The 24,685-nt window shown below is 39.5% G+C and overlaps 1 protein-coding gene and 1 long non-coding RNA gene across 2 annotated transcripts in view; one reads left to right on the top strand and one right to left on the bottom strand.

Annotated features, from left to right (window-relative positions):
- The window catches only part of LOC105200916 (neurogenic protein mastermind), a 242,773-nt gene that overhangs the window by 94,395 nt on the left and 123,693 nt on the right, over window positions 1–24,685 (top strand).
- Window positions 3,861–15,343, bottom strand: LOC120356949. Its single transcript, XR_005574151.1, has 2 exons — window positions 14,263–15,343; window positions 3,861–4,455 (listed from the first exon to the last, which is right to left on the bottom strand). It is a non-coding gene; the product is annotated as an uncharacterized LOC120356949 (long non-coding RNA).

Genomic DNA, 24,685 nt, shown 5'->3' with positions numbered 1-24,685 from the left:
CGACAAAAAAATTTTGATCGTAAATAGCTGAATTTTTGTTCTAAAACCAGTCTCAAAAAACTGACGACTAATTTAGCTTATGATAATCGCAGCGCAAATTATCATATCTTACTGGAATTTCAAGTAAATAATTTGTAAACGAATAAATGGTGGATCCAAATAAACTTTTGCACTAATTTTTATTAGAGATATATTAGTATATGTAAAAAAAGTTTGATTTAATCCGTAATGCTACTTTTTCATCAAATTTACAAATAAGTATTGTAAAACGCGATTTTAAATTATATTTATTTTTTTTATTAAATTTCATGAAATACATTTCATGTTTGGTAATGCTTTGAAGTATGATACATATATCTTTAAAGACAAATTTTAAAAGAGAAACATTACTTAGAAAGTTCCGGGAACTCATAAAATTATACGTCGATGTATCTTGGTAAGATCCAACCAAATTTTTCGACATGATTCGGATAACGCAAGAACGCATCGCGTATTCGCGGCACGAGCGTCGTTTACCGTTTCCAAGACGTTGTAACAAAAGGCGACGCTGATGACAATCGCGACATTATTGTGCATATGGATCCGGTGAATCATTTTTTGGGGGCCTTTCTTTCGAGCATACGGACGACCTCTTTGTCCCTTGCGGTACTGATGACGCGTCACCAGTGCAAGGTTCACCAGTGCAAGGTTGACCGCGATTTCTCTTCGATTAACGTCGAAAATACAATGCGCGCGCCGCGCGCCGCGCGCTGTATGCACATATGTGCTTGCAACGGGGCGTGTATCGTCGAAACGAACCTACCCAGATTCGATTACAGTCACGAGGCCAGCAACATGGTCTCGGCGCGTCGTTTGTAACGCGTGCAACACTAAAAATGGCGTTTTATATCGCACAATTTTGTAAATGCGCCGTGTCGGTACGCGGATACCCTGGGGTTTCGCAGAATAGAAGCTACACAGGTTTCAGTAGAAACGATCTTTCGCGATCTCATTTATTTGTTCGTTGCAGTGCCACGCTTAGATAATTTAAAATTATCTAGATAAAGACAAGTTACATGTAAACGTATCTTTGATAAGATAAAGATGATTTAATTTCAAGTTATCTAGATAAAAATAAAATTACGTATTGTTTTATCTATATGATTTTAACATGTTATTGTTGAACAAAACGTGTTAAAATTAGGATATAGAAATTAGAATATAAAAATTATATATTTATAAATTTTTATATTTCTTAAAAACAAGAGTTCTTCAAATAATTCAGTCCGACGCTAAAATGTTCCTATTTTGATTTGGATCAATATGCGAATGAAAATCAAAGTTGAAAAACGGAGAGAACATAACTTACGTTACAAGATAGTTCCCTGTAAAAAATTTCCAATAACACACATTATAATTTGGAAGAATTTTTTTACATTACGCTGCTATTTTCTGATATGTGCAATCTGTTATTATTACTTTTAAAAAAATTCTGAAGAGTTGAAACTAAAGACAAATACTTCACTCTCTTTGGTGTTTACGTAGATAATTTAAAAAAAGATACGTCTAAGGTAAAGGTGGAGATAATATACTCGTACATTCTAATATATAATTTACATGAAAGCCATTTTTTTATCTAAATAATTTTTTTGAATAATTTTATTATATATAGGCAATGGCAAACACCGGTTCATTTGTTATCTTTACCGTCGATCTGCTTTTTCAACTTCGCATGAAGACGCGTACATTTTAAGGAACCCGCACCTTTCCATGCGTCGTCAAATTAAATTGGCAAGCTCTTACTTTTTATCATTTTAATCCTGCTCCGCGTGTGACGGTCCCGGAGACCCCGGGGTTTCCGTTGAAGCGAAAGCTCCGGGCTGCGCGAGGAAAACGAGAGACTTGAAGATATTCCAAGTAATTTTACTCCATCACGTACGGAGACAAGTCGGACGGTGAGAGCCACGGTGGGATACGCGGTAGTGCCCGCTTGTTACGCATAATTGGACGAATATACGGACGCGAAGTGGAGCCGTGAAACGCGTACTCGGTTATGACTCGGGGACTCGTTCGCGCAGAAATACGGCGGACGTTCGAGACTCACGGTAATAGTCGCGATAATATACAGCTCCGGTTGCAACGCGAAAGTATCAGCCGGTGATTTGTGAAGGCCTTTCCGCGGCGCATTGTGTCGCGGATGATCCATGGAATCGACAGTGTACGTAGCACGGCTCGATACGTGGCCACGAAGGGGTGATTTACGAGAGGATCTCCAGCCTCGCAATTCGCGCGTCGCGCGACGTTACTCTCGCCGCGCCGCGTTGGTGAAATGTTTTTCGCGACAACGGGGCGACCGTGCAACCTCGGACTTGGAATGTCTCTCAACGGATGGTTGCTCCCGCGAGAATAAGCAGTCTCGTAATTACACTTCCGGGTAACACGCGTGAAGGTACAGATATGATTTATATGGACCTATGCGTATATTGGAGAGATTGACTCGCGAATTGCACCTCTTGTCGCCTCTCACCGCTCCTTTCACTTAATGAATTTCAATTCGATCTTTCCTTACTGAGAACGTCGGTAAGTTTATCGCTTCACGTCTTGTTTCCTTTTACCGTGACTATCATCTAAATGGTTTTTTTTTCTTTATCTATTTTTGTTTCGTCATTGGTTCTAAAGGTTTATTAAAAAAAGCCTCTAGGATCGTGATTTATTTGTGATCCCAAACATCCTCGTTTCACGCAGCGCGCGAAAATTGACTCTCGATTTTGTGGCTATCGATATTTCCGCCGCGCGTCACGGACTCTCCGATGCCTTCGTGTCCCAAAGCAATCTGGAAATCGCAGAGAGCGATATGGTGGCCGATGGCTGGTGATGCGATCTCTCATCAGCAACGCAAAGCTAACAAAGCTAGCTCGAACCCCAGTAGTGATAGCGCCGCGAGAGTCGAGAACGCGTGAGAGTCGGCCCTCTCCAGCTCCTTTGCAACCCCGGTTTTACTTCTATCAAAGCGAGAGCACGATTCGGGGCGTCTCGCTTTGAACCGTCTCGATTTCAGACTGATATACCGCGAAGATCGCTTTGCGTCGATGGAACTCGCGCGTAATGGACGTTTTGCGTGCACGCCAACGCACTGCGCGAATGTTTGACTCTCTGTGGGTCGACGCGGCTGTTTCTTCAGTCTTCGAGTTGCACAGTGACACGAGTCTCTGTGTTGACGATATTAATTACAAAGATATCATAATACAATTGAGATAAGAAACCCGTCTTAAATGTCCTTTAAAGATTTACCTGTAAAAAATGTGTTAATTGTATTATATATAGTAACATATCGCTTACTCGCCCAATCTATGTATTATAGCATAAAATTTATTTACTTCAGCTTTACCAAAAATTTGGTTTTATTTCTCAATACATTTATACTTTAAATTATAATTAATACTTAATGGCTAATTAATAGACTAAGAGGAAAAAAGTGTTTGGTATTTGTGACTATAATAATTTTGTGCTAAAATTATTATTATAAATACTTAGGAGCCCTATTTTTATAATTTTTACTATTATAATGTTAATAATAATAACAACGTTATGTTTGTAGTTCTACCTATTGAAAAATGGAAAAATTTTTCTACAAATTATGATAATTTCAAATATTAATAATGAAATATCAAGTTATAAATAGTAAAAATAAAATAAATATTTTCATGTAGTGCAATTATAGAAAATATAACTATTTTTTTACATTTGTTTGTTGTTTGCATGATAATAATAACTAATAGTTAAATTATGATAATTACAACTATATATTTTTTTCTTATTACATTTATTTATCATCTATCATGATGCTATTTTGTGCATACAATGTTTCCTTATTTTATTAACTTATATATCTAACATAGCTTTAACATTTATACCTCTAATTATAGGTTGCATTACATTTTTCTTATCACATTTGTTACAATAGGTTTCTTATCCCTTCCTTCTTTTTTTTCTTTAATGCCTTATCTCTCTCTCTTTCTCTCTCTTTATAAATTTTTTCTTTGTAATTATCCTTTACTATGTTGCTCCATGCTTACTATTATATTATTTATTAATAATTTATTTTTGAAGGTATTTATTTTTGCAAACAACTCATTGCTACTGTATTTTTCTAGAATTACAATATAATTATCACTTGAGTATAATTTCGGGTAAAATTAGCACACCTTGCCTTCGAAACGTAGTAAAACATCGATAAAAGGCGAGGGCGTTGTTGCTATCTCGTTCGTAATCGCATCGGCGCGACCAGCGTCGTTCTTCGTTAACTGCTTAACGTCTTCGCGCGTCTGTAAATTTGCCGAGTAGCACGGACGGCGCGCGAATTCAATTCGATCATCTCTCCATCTCGTCGGAGAGCGGGTGACTCTCTCCCCGCCGCGGCTGCTCCCGCCTTCGCTCTCCATTCCGGCTCTTCGGTTTATCGCCGATCCCGCGATCCTTTAATAACGGCGGTCGTGATTTATCGACAGGAGCATATCAAGCGAGAACGAAAAAGGATGAAAGAGAGGAAAAGAGAGTCCGATGCGGCTTCAGACTCCGCGAGCAGGTGGACCCGCCCGGAATAGGTACATATATACATACATAAGGGTGCACCGAACTATCGATTCGCCGCATTTTTCAGGCCCCTCTTTGCACGTTCGCCAGTTTTGCATGTCCTTTTTTCCCGTTTTTTCTTTCTTTTTTTTTTATTTTTTTATTTATTTTACCGGCCGTTCGACGAAATCTGCCGCGTTCTGAACGCGCCCGTTTGTTACCGAGAGAATTCCTGCGCGAACGCGCTCGTAGGATTTTTTTGATGGCTGCATACCCGTACCACGAAAAATAGAACGCGCCGTCGCACTATCGCGCAAATAGGGCGTGTACGTCGTTTCGATTACTCGATTACTCGAAACCCATCCGCGTTTCCGTCGAATCGCGTCGAATCCTCGGCGAAACTATTCATAAATTCATTTATCGGCCATTAGTCTGGAGTTATTACCGTCTTGGAACTTAAGGGTGATAACAGAATACAATAGGATGTTTACGCGTTTGAAACCGCTCTCTCACGCAGGTAGCTAGCCAGATCTCGATAAGAGAAAGAGCTCTCGGGATTGAGGCAGCTCGCCGTTTCTCTGTATCAAACGTCTATCCTATATCTTCATTATATCTTGGGTGTGTTTGTCAGGTATATCTACTGTATGCACAGTTAAATTTGTACTGCAATTATATCTAATTTGTGTCATTTTTTATCATTCCTATAGGTCGCTGTTACTCTTACTCAATATTGATTTAACACTGGAACAGTGGAATTAAACAATTTAAACTCGAGAAATGTATTAAATTTAAGTCAAATTTTTATTTTATTGTTCACTACATATGCAAATCTTAACATGGACGCTGTTTACTTTAAAGTTAAACAATTTAATCCCAAAAATAGGTTGATTAAATGTAGTTTTTTAAGCACATGTTTTGAAGTAACTTAACTGTATCTCGCTGATTTTAGATTGCAAATATTAGTCCTTTTCGAGTGATCAAGAGGTGTTTTTTTTTCTTTTATTGATCGTATGATGTAGCGTATTTGATGCAAAAGTTATGTTTAGATTTGTTGTTCTACGTGCCGATAAAATCTCGCACATTGTAGTCGCCGGTCGTACACTCTCTCGATCCTCTCGTTCGAACGCGGACTCGAGCACATCTCGCTATTTTACTGCGATAGGAAATTCCAATGTTACGTATCCTCCTCATCTCTCCTGATCCGTTCACTCTTGGTTAATGTCGCGACTCTGGAGAAAAGTGCTTCGTCGTCTATAATATTGCAGCAAGTAGCGTTTCGAAAATGCCTAGGTTGTCGGATTGCAGTTTTCACCGAGCCATCGCGATTCGAAAATGGCAGATATAATCCGCAGTGCAGATACATTCTTAAGTGGCGTATGCGAATAAAATATATATATGTAACTTGCATAAGTAAAGTTTTGTTGGAATTATTTCTCGGAATTTACGCACACACATAGAGAGGATTTTCTTTTAGAATTTATCCTCTCAAAATCACGTGGGTCAACATGATATTTCAAAGACTGTCGTATAATTTTCTTTGATTTATTAATATCTATCATAATAAGACGTATACAAACCCTTAAAAAATATACAAAATATATTACTCTTGTATACAAATATGCAGGGGTTTGGTTAAATTTTACACACACACACACACACACACACACACACACACACACACACACATACTAAAATTTTAATAAATTTATATTGAAGTTTTAAAATTCTTCAAAATTTTGAAGAATTTTATGAATTTTCCTGATACATTTTTTTGAAAAAGATCTAGAAAATTGACAATTGAAAAATAGCTTCTCCGAACACGTTGAATCGGTCACACACTTAACCGAATCGAATCTTAAACTTTTTGCTTGAAATGCGTTTCGCATGTCGCTTTCATAGAATGCACTGCATTATTTTTATTCGCTGCGTAAAGATAATTAGAAACCGATCGCGAAGAAGAGGAAGAGGGTGTTCGTGCGTAGGAAAATTCTGTGTGCCGGCTGCGTAAGATACTTTAAGGAATAAGACGGAATTCTCTCCTTTTCTCCTTCACCCGGAAACCGGTCGAGATACCGGGGAACCTGGTGCGGGCTTCTTGTATCGGCGATCTCCGTGAGGAATTCTCGTTTGTCAGCCGTCAGCCAGGTACTCGGTTGACCGTGACGATCGCATGATGCACCCACGAAGGTAACGACCCATTGGAAATCCAAGCGTTTTGTAGCTCGCTAGCTAGGAACGAGGCTTATCTGTCCCTATTAATCCGCCTTGCTCTTACGCGGCGATAATAATCGCACGGCGTTACCGTTATTCGCGATTTACACCGTCGATCGCGGTTAAATTTATCACCGAAGGCCTCTGTCTTTCTCTCCCTCTCCGCCTCTCGTCCTTGCTTCTCGCGCGAGATCCTCTCTTTCGAGACGAGTTCCTCATTGCCTCGCATTGCGATTAATGCTGCCACACTTAGAAAGCACTCGTGAGGATTGATAGCGATTAATCTATTATTTAGAGGATACAGTGATAGCAGTGGTGCGATGAATCGTTATAGTCATAGAGTCATTCGTTTTAATACAGCGTGGGATAACAGCTCTGAGATGTATTCCATATACGTTGAAAGGAATTCTTGAAAGGCATTGCAGGCTGCTTTGTCTTATGAGAACAAACATATATTGTTTTTTTTTATAAATATATTTTTACATTTAACAAATTTGAATTTTTAATACCAGAAACATTATTAATAATAATAAAATAAAAAAGGAATTATCTTTGACGAGTGTCATTGCTAATAACGTTAATTACGTTGATCATCGAGTTGTTTGTTGAATTTGAAAACGCTTTTGTCACTAATCTTTGGCCAATGTGTATAGGTTACTCGGGATCCGATGGGTGTTTTAGTTTTCGAAAATAACTTGTACATTCTTTTACATCGCAAAGATGTAAAAAAATTAAAATTGGAAACTATTGTTTTATGTACCAGATTTATACGTAGCAATTTTTAGATTGTCTAATAGAGTCAAGAATGACCCAACCACATTTTTCCGAAAGTTGTTTGGAAAAGACCATATTTGCTGGAGTGTCTAAAAATTTAGCTAGATACAAATCTGAAAATCATTTTTGTTGGATTATCAAAATAATTATGTAGGTCACTCAAATTGAGTGTTAGACTGTCAAAACTTTTTGTGCAACTTTACTCATCATATTTGAGCGTCCAACATAATGGGTGCTTTCCATTTAGGTCCGAATTGGAATTTATAGACGTTTTTCAGATTTCAAATCTGCCTTAGTTTTGCTTATTACGTTATCACACGCGAGACAAGGACAGATCCGAGATCTGAGATCTGAGAATTCGGATAATGAATTCGGATCTTAGTGACGCAAGTTGACACAAGCGCCTTTGTTACTCATTGAATACCAAAACAGATAGAACGGTGTTCGTGTCGACTTGTGTCACTAAATGGAAAGCACCCAATTATTCCGATGGCTCAACAAAATTCTTTCTGTATCCAGCAAAGTTTTTAAATACTTGAGCAAGACTGTTCTTTCCACATACGTCTTTCATGCATATAATAACGATTTCAAGCATAAAATTAGGTCTGTGCTTGGAAAGGGAAGGAAGGATAACGGCTTTCGCGCATAAGCTACTCGTGGGTGATGCACACCCGCGGCAACGACTTGAGTTGTGTAGGATGCAGCGCGCGGTGCAGATAGGTAACACCCGCGGCATAAACCACGTTCGCGATATTCCACCGGTCAACGAGACGTGCGGCTGCGCCGTTCCGTTCAAGGCGCGACGCACGATATACACAGTGTATATACGAAGGTTCATATTTTCACGCGGATTCCGCCGGTAGTCGCCGACGATGGTAGCAAGGTAATAAGAGACGGCTTAGCCGACAGATTGCCTCCTCATAGCCGCGCGCGCGTTGCGCGTAGCGACTTCTGTTCTTAACGCGGCGCCCGAAGGCGCTGCTCCTCCCTTCGCTCCTTTTCTTTCGAAGGAGCAGCCTCGATTTTCCCTCTTTCTCATCTTGACCTCCACCTTGACCTCCACTTGTCGCGGATTACCTCGTATAATCGTCAGCAGAACGGTCTTTTTTTTCTTACGATCGTCCATTAAACAGTTTGTAACGCGAGTCATTTTATGATTGCGAGAATCTTGAGATTTTTTCTCGGTTTTTCAATTTTATGGTTAATTTACAAATGGACAATTTTTATTTCATATGCCATTCATTCATAAAGATGTTTGAACAAAGATAAGATAGTTCATTATAATGTTAATTGCGAGTTATATATTTTATACTAAAGTTTATATTTCCTTTTTTTATTAATTAACGCTTTAAACAAATGGATATATATTTTAATGCGATTGGAATTTTTAAGTTTAAACCTTTCGTGTTTGGCTTTTTTTTGGGAATAATTAAAACCCCTGGAAAATGAGATTCACTTAAATCCAACAAACTTTAGCATTTTGTTCCGCCACATTGAAACCGCCATTTTAAAATTAAATAGATTTTTTCCTGTAGTTTTTACTAGTTAACTTTCAAAATAAGCCAAGAAAAAACTCGGTATCTTAATTTTTGTGAAAAATAACATGCATTTTTTTACTTCTATCCCATTTTACGAGAATTTGGTGAAGTATGCAGATCAAAAGGTGAAATTCACATGAGTATTGCTTTTGTAGGAACTCTTATCCTTTATCTTTAAAATAAGCGCAGAAAGAAGTCGCTATCTTTATTTTTGTGATGGAAATGAATTTTTGAAAGACCGGGACATATAATATATGTATATCTCACCAGCACGGGTAATGAAACACACTAAAGATGATCTAATATAAAATTGAAACGTTCAGTATTTTTAATAATTATCATTTAACGTAATAAATAATATTTAGCATACCTTGCTTTTATACTCTTTTATTCACGGTATTGCTAAACAAAAAAAGATCTGACGAACGGTATTGCGAAGATAATTTTTCACTGAATTTAAGATACTGAATTATGCAGCGCGAAAAATATATTCGGGACGTCTGGAGAGGAGGCTCTCTCTGGTACCGCGTCATCATGAGGGTGGCCACTGTCACGACCAGAAAATATGCAGAAAATGAGATAAGTGGAAAATGCTGCAGCGGCTAACGTAACGTCCGACTCTGCCGCGTTTAATTCGCACGAACGGCTTTCGTAACTGCAAAACAGCTACCGGCGTTGAACAAAAAAAAAAGATTACAGGTAACCGCTTTACGTGTTACTTTATTACGATGTTACGATTACAATGTTACGGGAGTGAAACGTATCATATCCCATTCGACCAGATGCACTTCGAATCTATAATACACACTCATCATCTATCGTGCTTTCTCTCTCTCTCTCTCTCTCTCTCTCTCTCTCTCTGTCTCTTTCTTTCTGGCGGAGGGATCGGTCATAAAGTAACCGCATCGTTTGCGTCGCGGATGCGTCCGAGGTGCAAGGCGGATCACGCGCGCGCTCGCCGGCATGTACAGCTGGGGGAGAGAGGCGTGCTCATCCGACGTACTCCCGGCGAACAACGGCGAACAACCGAGCCTGGGATTGCTCAAGGCAGTCCTCTCGCAACGGTTGCAAAAATTTCAAAACGAACTCGACCCGTTCTCTCATTTCGCCTTTTCGTTGTACTCCCTGTCGCCTCGATTCGCGCCATCTCCTCGTTCTCGCGTCCTCTCCGCACCGTGCTTCTATGCCGCCCGATTAAAGCTCGATAAATTAAATTTTAAGCTCCTTCAAATATTCAAAAGCTGATAAAGTGATTTTCATGTTTCGATAATATCGAAATTAATTTGTTCATTGGCGATTACACATTATACTGTTAAATAATAGAGGATCAAATTTAAACCAGTTTCTTGAATTAAAAAACATTTTGTTAATTTTAACTTTCATATACATATACATTGAAATTTATCATCTATCAACGCAAAAGATGTAGTTATAAAAATATCATCTAATTAATTCATTTTTGTAGTTAAATGGCTTAGTTTCAAAATGCACAGCGTCCATATTAATGTAGCCATATTAATGTACGCACCTAGTAAATAATAAATTAAATTTGAGTTAAATTTAACACATTTCTTGAATTAAATTGTTTAACACAAATATTTGGTTAAATTATGACGATGTATTGAGTAGGAGCAATGGCGGCCTACAGAAAAGCTTAAAAAACGATTCAAATTAATTCGACATTGCCTATATTCTCAATTTACTTTTTCACGTACATTTATTGTTGAGATTTTGTATTAGTATTATGTAGCATAACTATATGCCTTCTTTAAAGTATATTTATGTAAAAAAGAAGAAGTGTGGAACCAACATGTCTCACGAGACATTTTTCTACACAAAAAAATGTGTTGTTTTTGTTTTGACATTATCTTTATCTTCGAAATGTTAAATATTAAAATGAGATAAGATAGCATTAAACGGGACTTAACTTGTTTGCATAAAGGAATTTTGTATAATTTCATCAAGAAAAATATATTATTTAATAATAATTTTTATGAATTTAGAAAAAAAATATCAGACAGAAGATAACAATATTTTCAGATAAAGAATTAAATCACATTATTATCACATTATGCTTTTTAGGTGACTGTTATATTATTGAAATATAAATATAAAAAATATTTTACTGAAATTTTAAAGATTATAATTATTTCATATACTCGTATACATAAAAGAGAACGTTTCACGTTTATACATGAAGCAATGATTGTTAAATAGAATATATTAGTTTAAATTTACTAGTTTTTCTGCATGAGTGCGCAATTTTTACCGTGCAACTTATCGTCGATAGCAAGACATTCTCGCAGAATAAATATCGATTACTTGACCGCAGTCTTCAGCATACGACAAACGAATCACCATGCACGCGCGCTTTCTTATTATTACGAAACGCGGCTGCGCCGTCGGAAGAAGCCAGCGGGATACTAACACGTGTATATGTGTACGTATACATGTAGATGTATGGTCTCGTCTTTTAATGTGTATCACGGTGATATATGCGGGTGTACGAGCATAATAAATGTGCCCGCGCATCTCGCGGTCGCTGTGCAGTCACTGCAACGTCACGTGATCGCACGCGCGACTCTCGCGCGCGTTGCATCGCGTTAGAGCGAGCGATTCTCTTCTCTCTCTCTCTCTCTCTCTCTCTCTCTCTCTCTGTCTCCTCCCACCTCCTCGCTTCGCGGATGACACCAAGCGCAGATAACGGTTGAGTAGCAATCCAACGCGATTGGTGCACCGGGATGTCCGACCGGCACCGTATTTTCAACTCGACGAGAGTCTCTCGATTCGATCTCTCTTTAGCAGACATTTCATCAGAACTCCCTTGACTTTATCTCACGAATCGGGATTTCGATAAGATCTAATAAGTATGCTTATTTATTCGCAATCCCGAAGCTGAATTTGCAAGAGGCTTTTTGCTTTCGCTTGCCGTAATCAAGAAAAGTTTTCGCTAAAAGAGAAACGATGATTCACGATCGAGTCTCGTGTACAACGTAATTATTCGCAGCACATAAAAATGCGCATTTTCAGCATCAGTCCTGATCGTGCTTCTGACAAATAATAGTTTAGCTGTTGACATGGGCTTTTCACGTAAGATATCGGACAAGTAGTGGCGCGATCGAATACGAATCGACGAGGGTCGAAAAGATTGAATTCGCGATAGTCGCATGTTGAACATGCCGTAGGACACGTGTATTCGCGGTCCTGCACGCATCCTCATACGCGAGTTACTGCCAAACGGTACGTGCACGCATTGTGCGTTTCAGCGAGCGGCAAATTTTTGATACTCTTTTTCAGTGCAACGTCTCTTTTAAGACACGTTCGTAATAAGCACGGAAAAATATTCTATTGTTGAGAAAAGAACATCGAAAAAAAAGATTTGTTGAAACAAATAAGAATTTGTCTGATTCAGCAGATTTAGTAGCCGTAACAGACCAGTTTTCCACGTGGAAGTTACAAAGTTTTACATCTGAATAAAATTAGCAATTATAAACTAATCATATTTGTTATAATAGCACAGCAAGTTTGTTAATACTGCAATATAATTTTTTGCAAAGATCGAATATATGGATTAAGATTTTTAACAAAACATATTATACTAGCTAAGATGCACACTTTTGCTGCTATAATGAAACAAATTTGTTACATTAGCAGTTGCGTTAGCAACAATTTGTTACATTGTAGCAAAGAATTAGTTGCTCCATAATAATTTATTTGTTGCTTTCAGATCTAGTTTCTTTGTCCAACTATCTTTAGTTACGCATATTGAATTCGTGCAGCAAGCAATAACTTTTCTGAATTTCACCTAATCTATTTTTTCCGTATTCAAAGAAGATTGTCAAATTTTATAGCCTGTTTCTATTATTAATTAATATTTTATAATATTAATAATAGTAACCTCATGTTTATACTTTTACTAACTATGAAAAATTGTTACTATAAATTATATATATACATATATGTATAAAATTGTATAAGAAAACAATATTTTTTTAAACAAAACCAATTTTTTGAATCTATTTTTGTAGAATGGCCATCACCCCTCTTTCTCTTCAATCCATTAGAGTCATCACATTTTTATAAATAACATTCTAAGTAATAAATACTTCATAACTTTGAATCTAGAATCGATTGAATAACACACTGACGAATGTAATCGTTAAGTTTTTAATTTAAAATATTGGTTATTAACAAAGTTATTACAGAATAAAAATGGAGACCGTAATATCACCTTCTCTAATACTTAGATACAGTATACATTTTTCTGCGTGTTTTCCACGAAATAAATTCTCAACTGATCAAAGCACTCGCAGGAATCTTTAATTATTCCCAAAATACATTTTGATAAGCATATTTTTCAGCGAAGATCAAACGAACGGCGTCTACCGAGATAGAGAAAAGAGGGAATACATTAGACGGCAGTATCTCGGGATGATTAGTCGGAATGAAAATTACTTTTGAGTCCGCATCGTTGATATTGCGCGCGATTTACGCGACCGGAGATTACTCCGAGCGGGAAGGCCGTCCAAGTTGGCGGCTCGATAAATTCTACCATCGAATGGAATCGAAAGTGGGACGGCATAATCCCACCCGAAATCCATTCGTGGCAAGATTCATTCTTCAACCCTCTTGGCACAACAATGGCCGCTGCCGGTTCCGCTCCTAACACGATCCACTCCACTCCACCGATCGTCTCACAGTAAAATGGTCGTGAAGAGATCTTCTTTCTCGTTCTCGAACGAGAGCGATTAATGACTGCAGTGCTATACAATGTCATGAACCTGTACGCATGTTCCCGGAAAATTTTGATGGGCGGACGAGCGTAATATTATTTTCCATGAAATTTAAATCGAATCTCGTTAAGGATGCATGAAAGTATTATTATTTTTCATACGTGTGAAATTTTTATGTTCTATAGTTTAATAAATAAAATTGACATTTAAATTTCGTCAAAACAAAGTCCACGCTTGAAATTGAACGACGGAGAATTTTTGTGGCACGAAGACGACTATTAATGCCTTGTCCGATGGGGATCGACTTTAACCGTGTACATAGCCAAGATAAATGACTCGTTATCTCGTAGCTTCCCTGGATTCGATTCTCGTCGCGATTTTCGCTGCTCTACTTCGCCCGTGCCGAAGCGTATCTTCAATTAAAGACGGGTGCTACTCAGTCGAAGTCAATTTACCTGAGTGCCGGCCGAGTCTGAGGGTACGGAGGCGGTGTCGGAATCGTGCTGTATCAACACTAGAGTCGGTTGCCAACCGCCCGCGGCCGAAACCCATTGCGTGCCGATCTCTCTCTCTCTCTCTCTCTCTCTCTCTCTCTCTCTCTCTCTCTCTCTCTCTCTCTCTCTCTCTCTCTTCCCCTCTCTCTATCTTTCTCTCGTATCCTCATACCCTCTCGCTCTCTGGGTCGGGTGGCTCTGGGTTGCGGGTTCTTACGCCACTGGGATCGATATCCCGGGAGGCCAAACAGTAAACAGCCGGTTGGTCAGGACGGAGTCGGTGGTGGGGCTGCATAACATGGTGGTACCTCTCTTCCATCCACCTCCACCACCCACCATACCACCCGCGCCACCACCGACAAGCAGCGCGCGAGGGTACGAAAGAAGGACGCTACCGCCAGGCAGGAGGGTAAGTTCCTGCAAAGTAGTCGCGACGTTCTGGGATTAACGAACGAACGAAGATGCGCGCCGATGCCACCCCAAGGGAGCTGGAGGGAGTAGTTGCCGTGCGATGTCCCAGTTTAACTTCGGGGCAATGGAACAGTATTTCGGGAATACTGTTTTCATTTGACGAGAAAGTATGTGCGCTAAGAAGCTCGCATCGATTGCATCTTGACTCTTGACACCTCGATTTCGACGGAATACAATCTAGATTGTTAACGCTATCGAAAAAGCTTCCTTTTCAGATTATTACCAATTATTTTAAAATAATAACAATTGATGGGGGTTACGAACGCAGCTAAATTTCAGTGCTGATAATTTGTATAAACAAAGTTTAATAAACGTTTCGATCGCTATGCGGTTATCTTTAGTGTTTGAAGTTTAAATTACAATCGTCGATTTTACAAAATAAATTATCATGTGATACAATATATAAAAAAAAATTGCACGTATTGCATTACGTGGAGAAAAATACTTCTTTCTTTCGCAAGCCTTGTCCTACTTATCCTACTTGTGTGGTATTATTTTAATTTTTAATACACATTACGAAAAAATTTAGTGCCTTTAGCATTTTTCCTAATGCAGGATGTTGAAATATTACTGTAATAATTTTATTTAAGTAAATAGTTAGACACTTTGCTCGACGTCATAAATATAAAATAATTTTACTCTTTATCTTTTTTCTATTACAACTTTAAGAATTGGAAAAAGATAAAAAATAGTGAAACTAAGATCAAAATCAATCTACATTGGTAGAAATGGTCATAGGAACATTAAAGTAGAAAAATAACTTTTGCCAATACTTAATATTTTAATAAATAATTTTGAGCTTGGTGTTCCTTACGATTATCATTTTAGAATCGTTCTACATTTTATGCGTAGCACGGTAGTAAGTTGAAATAACGGAAATACAAGTTTGTTAAACCGTTGGCAATACTCTCGGACGATTGAGTATATCGTTAGATGCTCGCGGCAAGGAAAGTAGGAAAGAAAGTATTAATCGGCGTTATACGATCGCCATGAAATTTGCGCGCGAATGAAAGGCAACTAATTTGCAGTGTGCAGTCGCCTCGACATCATAGAGACTAATTTAACGTAGGAGTTGCGGTTATTTTTTCTACTCTTACACCGAAATGGAAATAAAATGAATCAACAGAAATCTTAATTTCAACTTGAGATTAATTTCAATTAATTTTTTAAATTATCACGTTTCACCATAAACGTCTTGCGTGGTTAGCTTAGACCTGATTAAAAAAAAAAAAAAAAAAACTTTGAGTAAAACGAACCGTTAAATTAGTCGCGGTTATTAAACAAATTAAGAAAACACATTTCTCCCAGGAGTGCCCGGTGCTTATGGATTTTCTGCGAGGGGGAGGAAAAAACCTACGCCGGTAAGGCGCGCGATAGCTTCTCTGCATGAAACACACTCCCTTTTCTTCTCCCCTACCATCAGCAAGAAACCTTGAGCGCGAGAGGTTGACAAAGGGTTGTAGAGAGTACTGGGCGTAGCGAATGTCGTAGATGGTTGGCGCTCGCGAGAAAATCGACTTGACGGCGACAATGGTCGGCGATTTAAAGCACGCGGAACTTGAAAAAAAAAAAAACTTGCCGTGAAGATTAATCCGCCTCCGTCACGTTTCTCGCGGCCTTAAAATTTGATGGCCGATTCACACTACCAAAATATTTACGGGCGAGAGATCGTTTTACGTCGTAATGGCACGATGGCGTAAATCTGCGCAACGACGTGTAGACGCAGTCCGTGTGCCTTTCATGGCGCACTAAAAGCGACAAGATTTACGTTCTTAATAGACATTGTCAATTCTGCCGCTACGCTGATACCGCAAGCGGTTACGCCATTGGCTGCATAAAGGGGAAACGCAGCACCTCGGCGGCCAGTGGTGCTCAGCCACTCCCTCGTCGGTCGTATCTCGCTCGTGCGACGTTCTGAAAATTAAATGAGTTCGAAGACATTGTATTCGCGACATTGTAACCGACCCGCCGACGCGACGCGGTAGTCCGAGAGGACCGAAGAAAGAGGCGTGAAATCGGGGATGCTGCCGCGCGTTTCCGCAGATATAACCATGTAGAACGAATTTCTCTAATCTGCCTCGTTTTGCGCCGCGCCGATTTTGCGTGTAAACCACGCTGAAAAGTGCCATTGCTAAGTAGACCGTAGACACGGCGCGGCGCGGCGCGGCGGGGCGGGAGATCGACGTCAGCCGTCCGATGTCGTTATCTTCCGGCCCGATATTGCACCCACGCGATCATTTTCGCGGAGAAATGACGCCACTTATTCGGAACACGTTAAGTTCGAGATTCGCCGAAGATCGAGATTCGCAATTGTGCATTTCGTTAAAAACGATCGCGTGGGAAGGAGCTCTTCCTTCCCTCCTCCCATGATATCTCTCTCTCTCTTCTAAAACACTTTGCTCCCTTCCGCGCGGAATGTACCGTATGATGTACGGTATCTCTCGTCCTTTCGTAGTTTAGATAAAACATTTTAACAAGCGGGTCAAACATCTCGCTCGAATATCAGATTTCAATCTAGAGATGGAACGGTATGAATTACGTTCAAGATCGAGTGTGCTGGCCGCCCTGCCGAATAGCCGAATCCCTGCAGCGGGTGATATCGATAGATTACACGACTATCACCCCAGTAATCTGCTCTTTCTCTCTCTCTCTCTTTGCCTCTCTGCCTCTCTGCCTCCCTTCTTCCTCTTCTTTTTTTTGCCGTAAGTTTTTATTACGTCTGTTCCACATTTTCCATCACCCTCCTTGTCCCTCCACCACGCTCCGCATCGTCACGCCCTCGCTCTTTCGCATATTTTTTTCCCTTTCTTTTTTCCAGTCACCGACCTTTCTCTCCCTCTGTGAGTCTCTCTTTCTCTCCTACCCTTCCTCCGCCCAACGTCCGCCGTCTCTTTTCCGCCTCTCCGCTTTCCTCTCATCTCTCTCGCGCCGCTCTTCCTCCATTTCTTCCCCCTCTCTCTCTCTCTCTCTCTCTCTCTCTCTCCCTCGCTCTCGCTCTCGCTCTCTCCAGCTCCACACCTCTTCGCTTAATAATACACACCAGCGAGAGCCACCCGCTACTACAACGACACACTGGCGGCACCGACAGTATGGCACACCACTTTATTGATCTTCTTTCCCCGCTTTCACAGGTTTCAACCCGAATTTTCCACCGCTTTATGCAAGCGTCACCCGCCCCGCTCGTTTACGCGCTCCTGCACCCGGATTCATCTCTTCGCCGATAAATCGAACCGCGGCGCGGCCTCCGGGCTATCCGAGAAGATCTTTCGCCACCGCGTTCGGGGCGAGATACCGCGTCGATCTCTCGGGGGGTACGTACCTCGCGGCATTTCGATTCCGCTCTCCGGGATAATTCGATTTCGATCGCTACTGCGCCCGCGAATCGCTTTTCGGCGCGCGGATCCCAGTTTAAAATGTTTCGGTGTCTCCCCGTGAAACAAGATTTCGAGCCCATCGCAAACGCCAGACGATTGCCCAGCGATGTGTAAATACGAATCGCGCTCAACGCGATTGACCAACGTTCCTCTTTCTCTCCCTCTTTCTCTCTCTCTCTCTCTCTCTCTCTCAGAAGCGGTCAGTTCGAGTTTACGAAACGTCTTTGTCGAGCTTCGTTTCACCGGCGGCGCATGAGGAGATATACGTGTTTCCGCATGTAGAGACCGGAATGCGCCGAGTTAGCTCTTCGTATAGAAGCATCTCTCATTTAGCCTCGTAAAACGAGCGATCTCGACACGTAACGAAGGCACGTACGCCGCGTTCCTATTTAGAAAAGAGAAGTGAGTGTGTTGTGCGCGACTTATCGCACTTCGGAAAGGGAGGGAGAGAGAGAAAGAACGAGCGATAAGCGTAGGACGGGAACGCGTTAACGCAACGCGAGGGAAAAGGACCGAAAGAGCGAGATATAATCACGGTCTGGTTTCTGAGATCACGGATGGCGTTCGCCGACCGTCAAGGGTAAACACTGTTGCTCGTCCCGAACCTCTTCTCTCTCTCTCTCTCTCTCTCTCTCTCTCTCTCGCGACCACCACCGGCCTCGCCTTCCCCTGTCTCTTCGGTTTCTTTCTCTTCTTCCTTCGCCTTCTTAACGGCTCCCTACTTTTAACCACTCGAGGCAATGATTCACAGTCGCGCTCTCCCGCCTCCGACGTATCTCGGAGTCCAAGCTACAACAACCGGCGAGAGCGGCGGCGTATCGATCGTGATACATTCCTGGCGTAACGCGGCTTATCGCCCGAGCTCTACTCCCAGAACGCGTCAAGCTCTCGAATAGCAGGATGTGGGATCGATAATTGGTTATAATTAAATACTTCGTCAGATCAGAAGCAGCGACTTATGCCGAACCGGCGCGACGCGGCGACCGGTATATCGAATTTCCCTTTGATTACGCGCGAACAGTCTCGTTTACTGGGGGGGAAAGAGTCTATTGTAAAGGAGATCTATGACATCATCGTTTACGTCGTTGTAAACTATGTCACCACTGCGGCAATGTAACGGAAATATAACGGGTCACTAATTTTTCACGAGATTTTAACTGATAATATAGCGGACTGTTCACTCGTAAAAAAAAAGTTGTTACCAGATGCTGCTCGACGCAAAAATCGCACGGACATTATCGCGAATGATAATGCGTCGCTAGATAATGAGCGCACAGGAGAGACAATGACGAGCGAAATCGTTTCATGGATTATTGCCGTGACATACTAGGAAAACAGCAGTAGTTTGTGACACGCGTACGTCCGACTTGCTGAGATTGTAATCTGGTGTGTATTACGTGCGGGACATTTAATATACATATATGATGTAGCAATCAAATTTTCGCCGCTTACAATCTGACGTCATTCAGTTTACTCATTTATACACATAAATGGGAGATAAAACAAAAATTTTGTTAATCATGTTATGATCATTTGTATATTACGTAATATTGTTATATTCTCTTCATATTATTGAATCTGGTGTTTTAATTTTTGTTTCAGGTAAGTCACGAATCGTGTATATTAATCTCTCTGTTAGTTTGGCCAATCTGCCACGCAAATGTAAGTAAGAAATTAAATTTGTTCGTGCATATTTTACGGAGTTAACGTCAATGGCTTACGGATCTCGATCTTCCTGGTATATCGCTTTACCGAGAACCGGAACGGAGTTAGCTGATGACGACTGCGTGATCCGGTTACGTAGACTCTTGTCGATAGCAAGTCTCCTAGCGTCGCAGTAATATAAACAGTTCGTCGTTCACACACGCTCATAAGTGTCTAAATGAAAACAAGTAGGTAGTAGCCATTCCTGAACAGCGGCTCTCATTAGCATTCGTCCCTCCTCCCAAATGTACGATTAGCCTAGTAATATATTAATTTCCAACGCTCAGTATAACGCTAATTAAGCGTCGAATTAAGGTTGCATTGCTACAAAGGCCAGCGCGAATTAATTTCGAGAATAAACTTGTAATATTAAATTACGTATTTCTCTTATTTTCTAATTATTTTACACACACACACACACAAACGTGTCATTAAATGAAAAATCGATATCGTATATTTTTCAATTTGTTCAATTTTTTTCATTGTTATTTTCTTCTCGGTACCCTATTATCGTCTTATTCATTATGCATTTCATTTTAATGTAAAAGCTTAGAGTTAAGTACAATAACGGACCGGGAGAGTTCGTTCGTTTTGCGTCGCGCAGACGCGCCTTTTTATTTTCGACTCGTTTCCTCGCGACCTTCTTTCTCGAGCTGTCCCTCTCTAGTCAACCAACGCGCGACTCTTTGTTTGCTGGAGGAATTCGCTGACGGCAGGTTTCACTGAAATCGCACGATTACGACGCGCACACCTCGAGATAAATCAGGGAGTATAAGCGCTCACGACGAGAGGTAGCGAGATGAGGCAGAAAACGAATGAACGCATTCGTGCAGTGTGATCGTATCCTTTTCATTCAAAATTCACCGTGATCTTACAACAGCAATAGATTAATGATTATTAAACTTGCTAAAATACAAAATCTTAACAGATGATTAAGTAGGAGATGTTGTTTTTTAATTAATAAAATACAAGGTACGTCTGGCTCAAATGAATTAATCAAATAATTACAAAAAATAAAGGCCTTTCTACGAGACACCGCAGTTGTTTGCGTGTACAAATTAATAAAATCTAAAGATCTATAGATGTGGATAGTTGATTGTATTTTAAAAATAGTCAGAGATTCTTCTCTTTTGGAGCAATCTTTGGTAATTCAGTTATTTATAGGCGAACACGTGCCGCATAAAGCTCACGTAGGTAACCTGCCGGGGACAAATATAGATCATTTGCACCGTGTTTTACCGAGCCGATGTTTTAAAGATGGCAATACCGAAAGATTATTCTTGGCAAGCACGTAACGTAGCGCAGACACGCTGACATTCTCGGATGTGCGCGTTACGATCTGTCGTGCGCAATATGCGATGTTATGCATGCAAAATTGAAATTGTTTCCTGCGATTAAATTACATGAGGCGCCGTAACGACTTAACTCGTGGTTTCTTAAACGTCACGCATGACGCTCGCGTCGAACCGACCTATCGCGATTCTCTATCTCTCGCGTAACGTAAACGATATTTCTTCGAGATAATCAATTCGAGATAGTCTGTATTTTGATCAAACGCACTGTATGAGAAATATACACGTATCGGCTGTACGTAGCGCTAAAGGCTACCATCTGATGTCGAATTATATCGATCTGTTACGAAAATTCTTAATGCCGATACAAGAATAAAAAAATATATTACGTGTTCAATAATGTTAAAGCATTAAATTAATAATATCTGACATGATAAGTGGTATCAAAGAACATTAATTATTTAACATTTCTCCACGGATTCTCACAAGATTTATGTAGCTTACGTAAAATCTTTTAGACTGCAAAACTTTATTGCGAGACTTTACTGGTGGCTGAATGTTTCTCGGAACTGAGATGATCGAAATAACGAATACATAATCAGTTTGCGATAATAATCAGATTGAGACGTTGACAAGGCACAAGCGCTACTATGCTTTCGCCTATTCGATGATCAACGCTAGAAATTGTGAGAAATCACGAAGGAAAGGAAATACAAAGTAACACCATCATTGTCACTTTCCTCCGAAACAGAATTTTTTTTTTACGCGGCTACGTGACGCTACGATCTTCTCAACGCACCTATTTAGTCATCATTATGCATTATGTATCTTTTTGTAAACGACTTATTCATATGCATTATACATGTACGTCTAGCGTAAAATAAATTTAAAAAATAATTGAAAGCTTCGCAAGATCTACTAAATTAAAAATTTTATCAAACAAATTAATTACTTAGCATATTTTTACATGGTAAGAGCATTTTGAATCAATTGCTTTTAAAGTATACTCCCGAAATTATAAAAATCGATGTTTAATTTAAGAAAACAGATTAAGAGCGGCAGTGCCAGCGTTTCAAGCAATTTTTTTTTTTTTTTTATGTATTTTAATCTAACCTTTCGATTACGATGGAATAATTACGAGTAGAACGATACTGTTTGGCTGTTACGTGAATTCAAACATATTTATTAAAATATTTATATTTTAACGAAGATTTACACGTCACTCTTTGATCTTTGCCGAACATTTCTTTATGACACTGACATCTTATTTAGTAATACACGCTTTGAGATACTGTAAATACGATAGCACACCAAGGAAGTTGGATATCAAAAAGATGGAAGATAAAATAGAATACTCGTGGCAAATTTTATCAGAGTATTTTAACATCGAAAGCACACTTATATCGTGCTCATGAAATATTTCATGATGAAAATATTGAGCGAACTGGTATGGCAATATTTTACAGAAGATGAAAAATACGTTCTAAAATGTACAATTTGTCATAAAACAATTTTGACTAGATTATAATGAAAGCAAGAAGTAAGTATATCTGATGAAAAAAACATCTGTTAATAAGATTAAATATACTAAACAAGTTTGAATATTTGTTGAAACATTTCGTGTATCATATTGTTAGCTACAATATAATATTTGTTGTAAAATATTAAAAAATAAAATTTAACATATATTTAAGATTGGTATGAATGACTTAGAAATTCAGCGATTCGTGGCATAAATATAAGAACAGAAAGTACTGCGGGAAATAAAACATAACAGTACAGCAATTAATTGGAAAATATAACACAGGTTATTATTTGTTTAATAGATTTATGTACGTTTGCAAGCCGAAGAATATAAAAAAAAGATAGTAAATATGTTACAAATATTTGTTAAACATAATGTGAAAGTGCCTATGTCGGTCGCAGTGCATAATTTTACTTATTATTGATAAATATTTGTATTTTATTTTTATTTTTAATTGCTCATACACACTTATATTCAATGAATATACATATAAGAATATATATATTGCGCCTATCTTCTTTTTATGAACAATTTACGTAACACTTGTATCTTTTCGAGTGTTTTTTAGGTACTCCATTAATCGCTGAAACACTATGATTGATCAAATTACATATTAGATGTTAGATCAGTTATATATAACTTTGTTTTCATTTATCTTCCGAAAATTTACATTAAATTATTCACATGCTTTATTATTTAGATGAATCTTTTCATATCATTTATTTTAGCGATGGGGAACGACAATAGAAAATTTCGGTCAAATTACTCGATCTGTTGTCCACAATTCCGTTTGCGGTGTTCGAAGAAAGTTTAGGAGCGAGAGAGTGCGGCGGGTGGGAAAATCGGAAAGAAGACAGAGAGTAGAGAAAAGCGAAACGAGTGAAAAGCGATCTCACAAATCAGCGAGGGGCGGCATCGATCTCGACCACCCACCGCCATCGTTTCTTCCCTTATCCGCGACCTGTTCTCTCTTCTTTACTTCGCCGACGTGCTTTTTTCCACACGTTGGCATCGTGCGCGAGTAAAATGGAAACAGAGCAAAGAGTATCTCGCATAAAAGAAGAGAATTCGAGCGGTATGCTCTCTCCACTCTCCAGTCTCTCTCTCTCTCTCTCTCTCTCTCTCTCTCTCTGTCTGTCTCTTTCCGCTCGTTTGTTGTTTTCGACGGTTCCGTTGGTTCCGCCGGTTCTGCGCCGATAGAAGGTTTTCTGATCCGAAAACACGCTCGATGGAACGTACTCTAACCGGAAGTAACGCGGAGCTTGGCTCGCTATGAAAATTACATTTTGTATCTCGCGGACGTTTTATCCCGTCGGCGACCGAAGCAAAAATCCGGAGCCCGAACTTTTGATAACATGCTGACAGATTTTGCAGAGAGAGAGAGAGAGAGAGAGAGAGAGAGAGAGAGGGTCCGCCGTTAGACAGGAAGGAACGTGATCCAATCAGATTTTTGACATTTCCATTGACTTTTCTGTACGGCGAACCCGTACACAGGCAAACCGCTGCGCCGCGCGTCGCTGCTATTTCATCGCAACCAACGGCGCGATGGCACTTTATCACTGAAATTACGTGAAAAACTGGAGATGAGTTTCCGCGTTTTTAGTTCACGACACGAGTTAAGAGTTTCGAGTACTCGATCGCGCGTAATTGTCGATGTGTATCAATGCGAGTACAGTTATTCTCAATGTTACACACACAACGCTGCAGTGTCCGAGTCTCGCTTGCACCAATGTAGATTAACTTTAATCTCGGTTTATCTTACTTTCTATTTCTTTCTAGTTCGAAGAATTAGAAACAGAAAGAAAGTTAACCCTTTTGTGCCTGATTTTTTTCTAGAACTAATTAACATTTAATTCATACCTTACTAGAGATTTTTAGGGTCGCCGTATTATCAATCTGTAATTAAAATTACAAAATTCAAAATAGAAGCGCCATATTAAATTTGGAAAGTTTGAGATTCGTAATCAATGACTTCCAGAACCCTTGGAGTATAAATTTATTTGAATTTAAACAAATTT

Source organism: Solenopsis invicta, chromosome 2 (genome assembly GCF_016802725.1).
Source record: "Solenopsis invicta isolate M01_SB chromosome 2, UNIL_Sinv_3.0, whole genome shotgun sequence".
In the NCBI taxonomy this organism is placed as follows: Eukaryota; Metazoa; Arthropoda; class Insecta; order Hymenoptera; family Formicidae; genus Solenopsis; species Solenopsis invicta.
The sequence above is the reverse complement of the archived record's forward strand: the minus strand, read 5'-3'. Positions and strand labels throughout refer to the sequence as shown.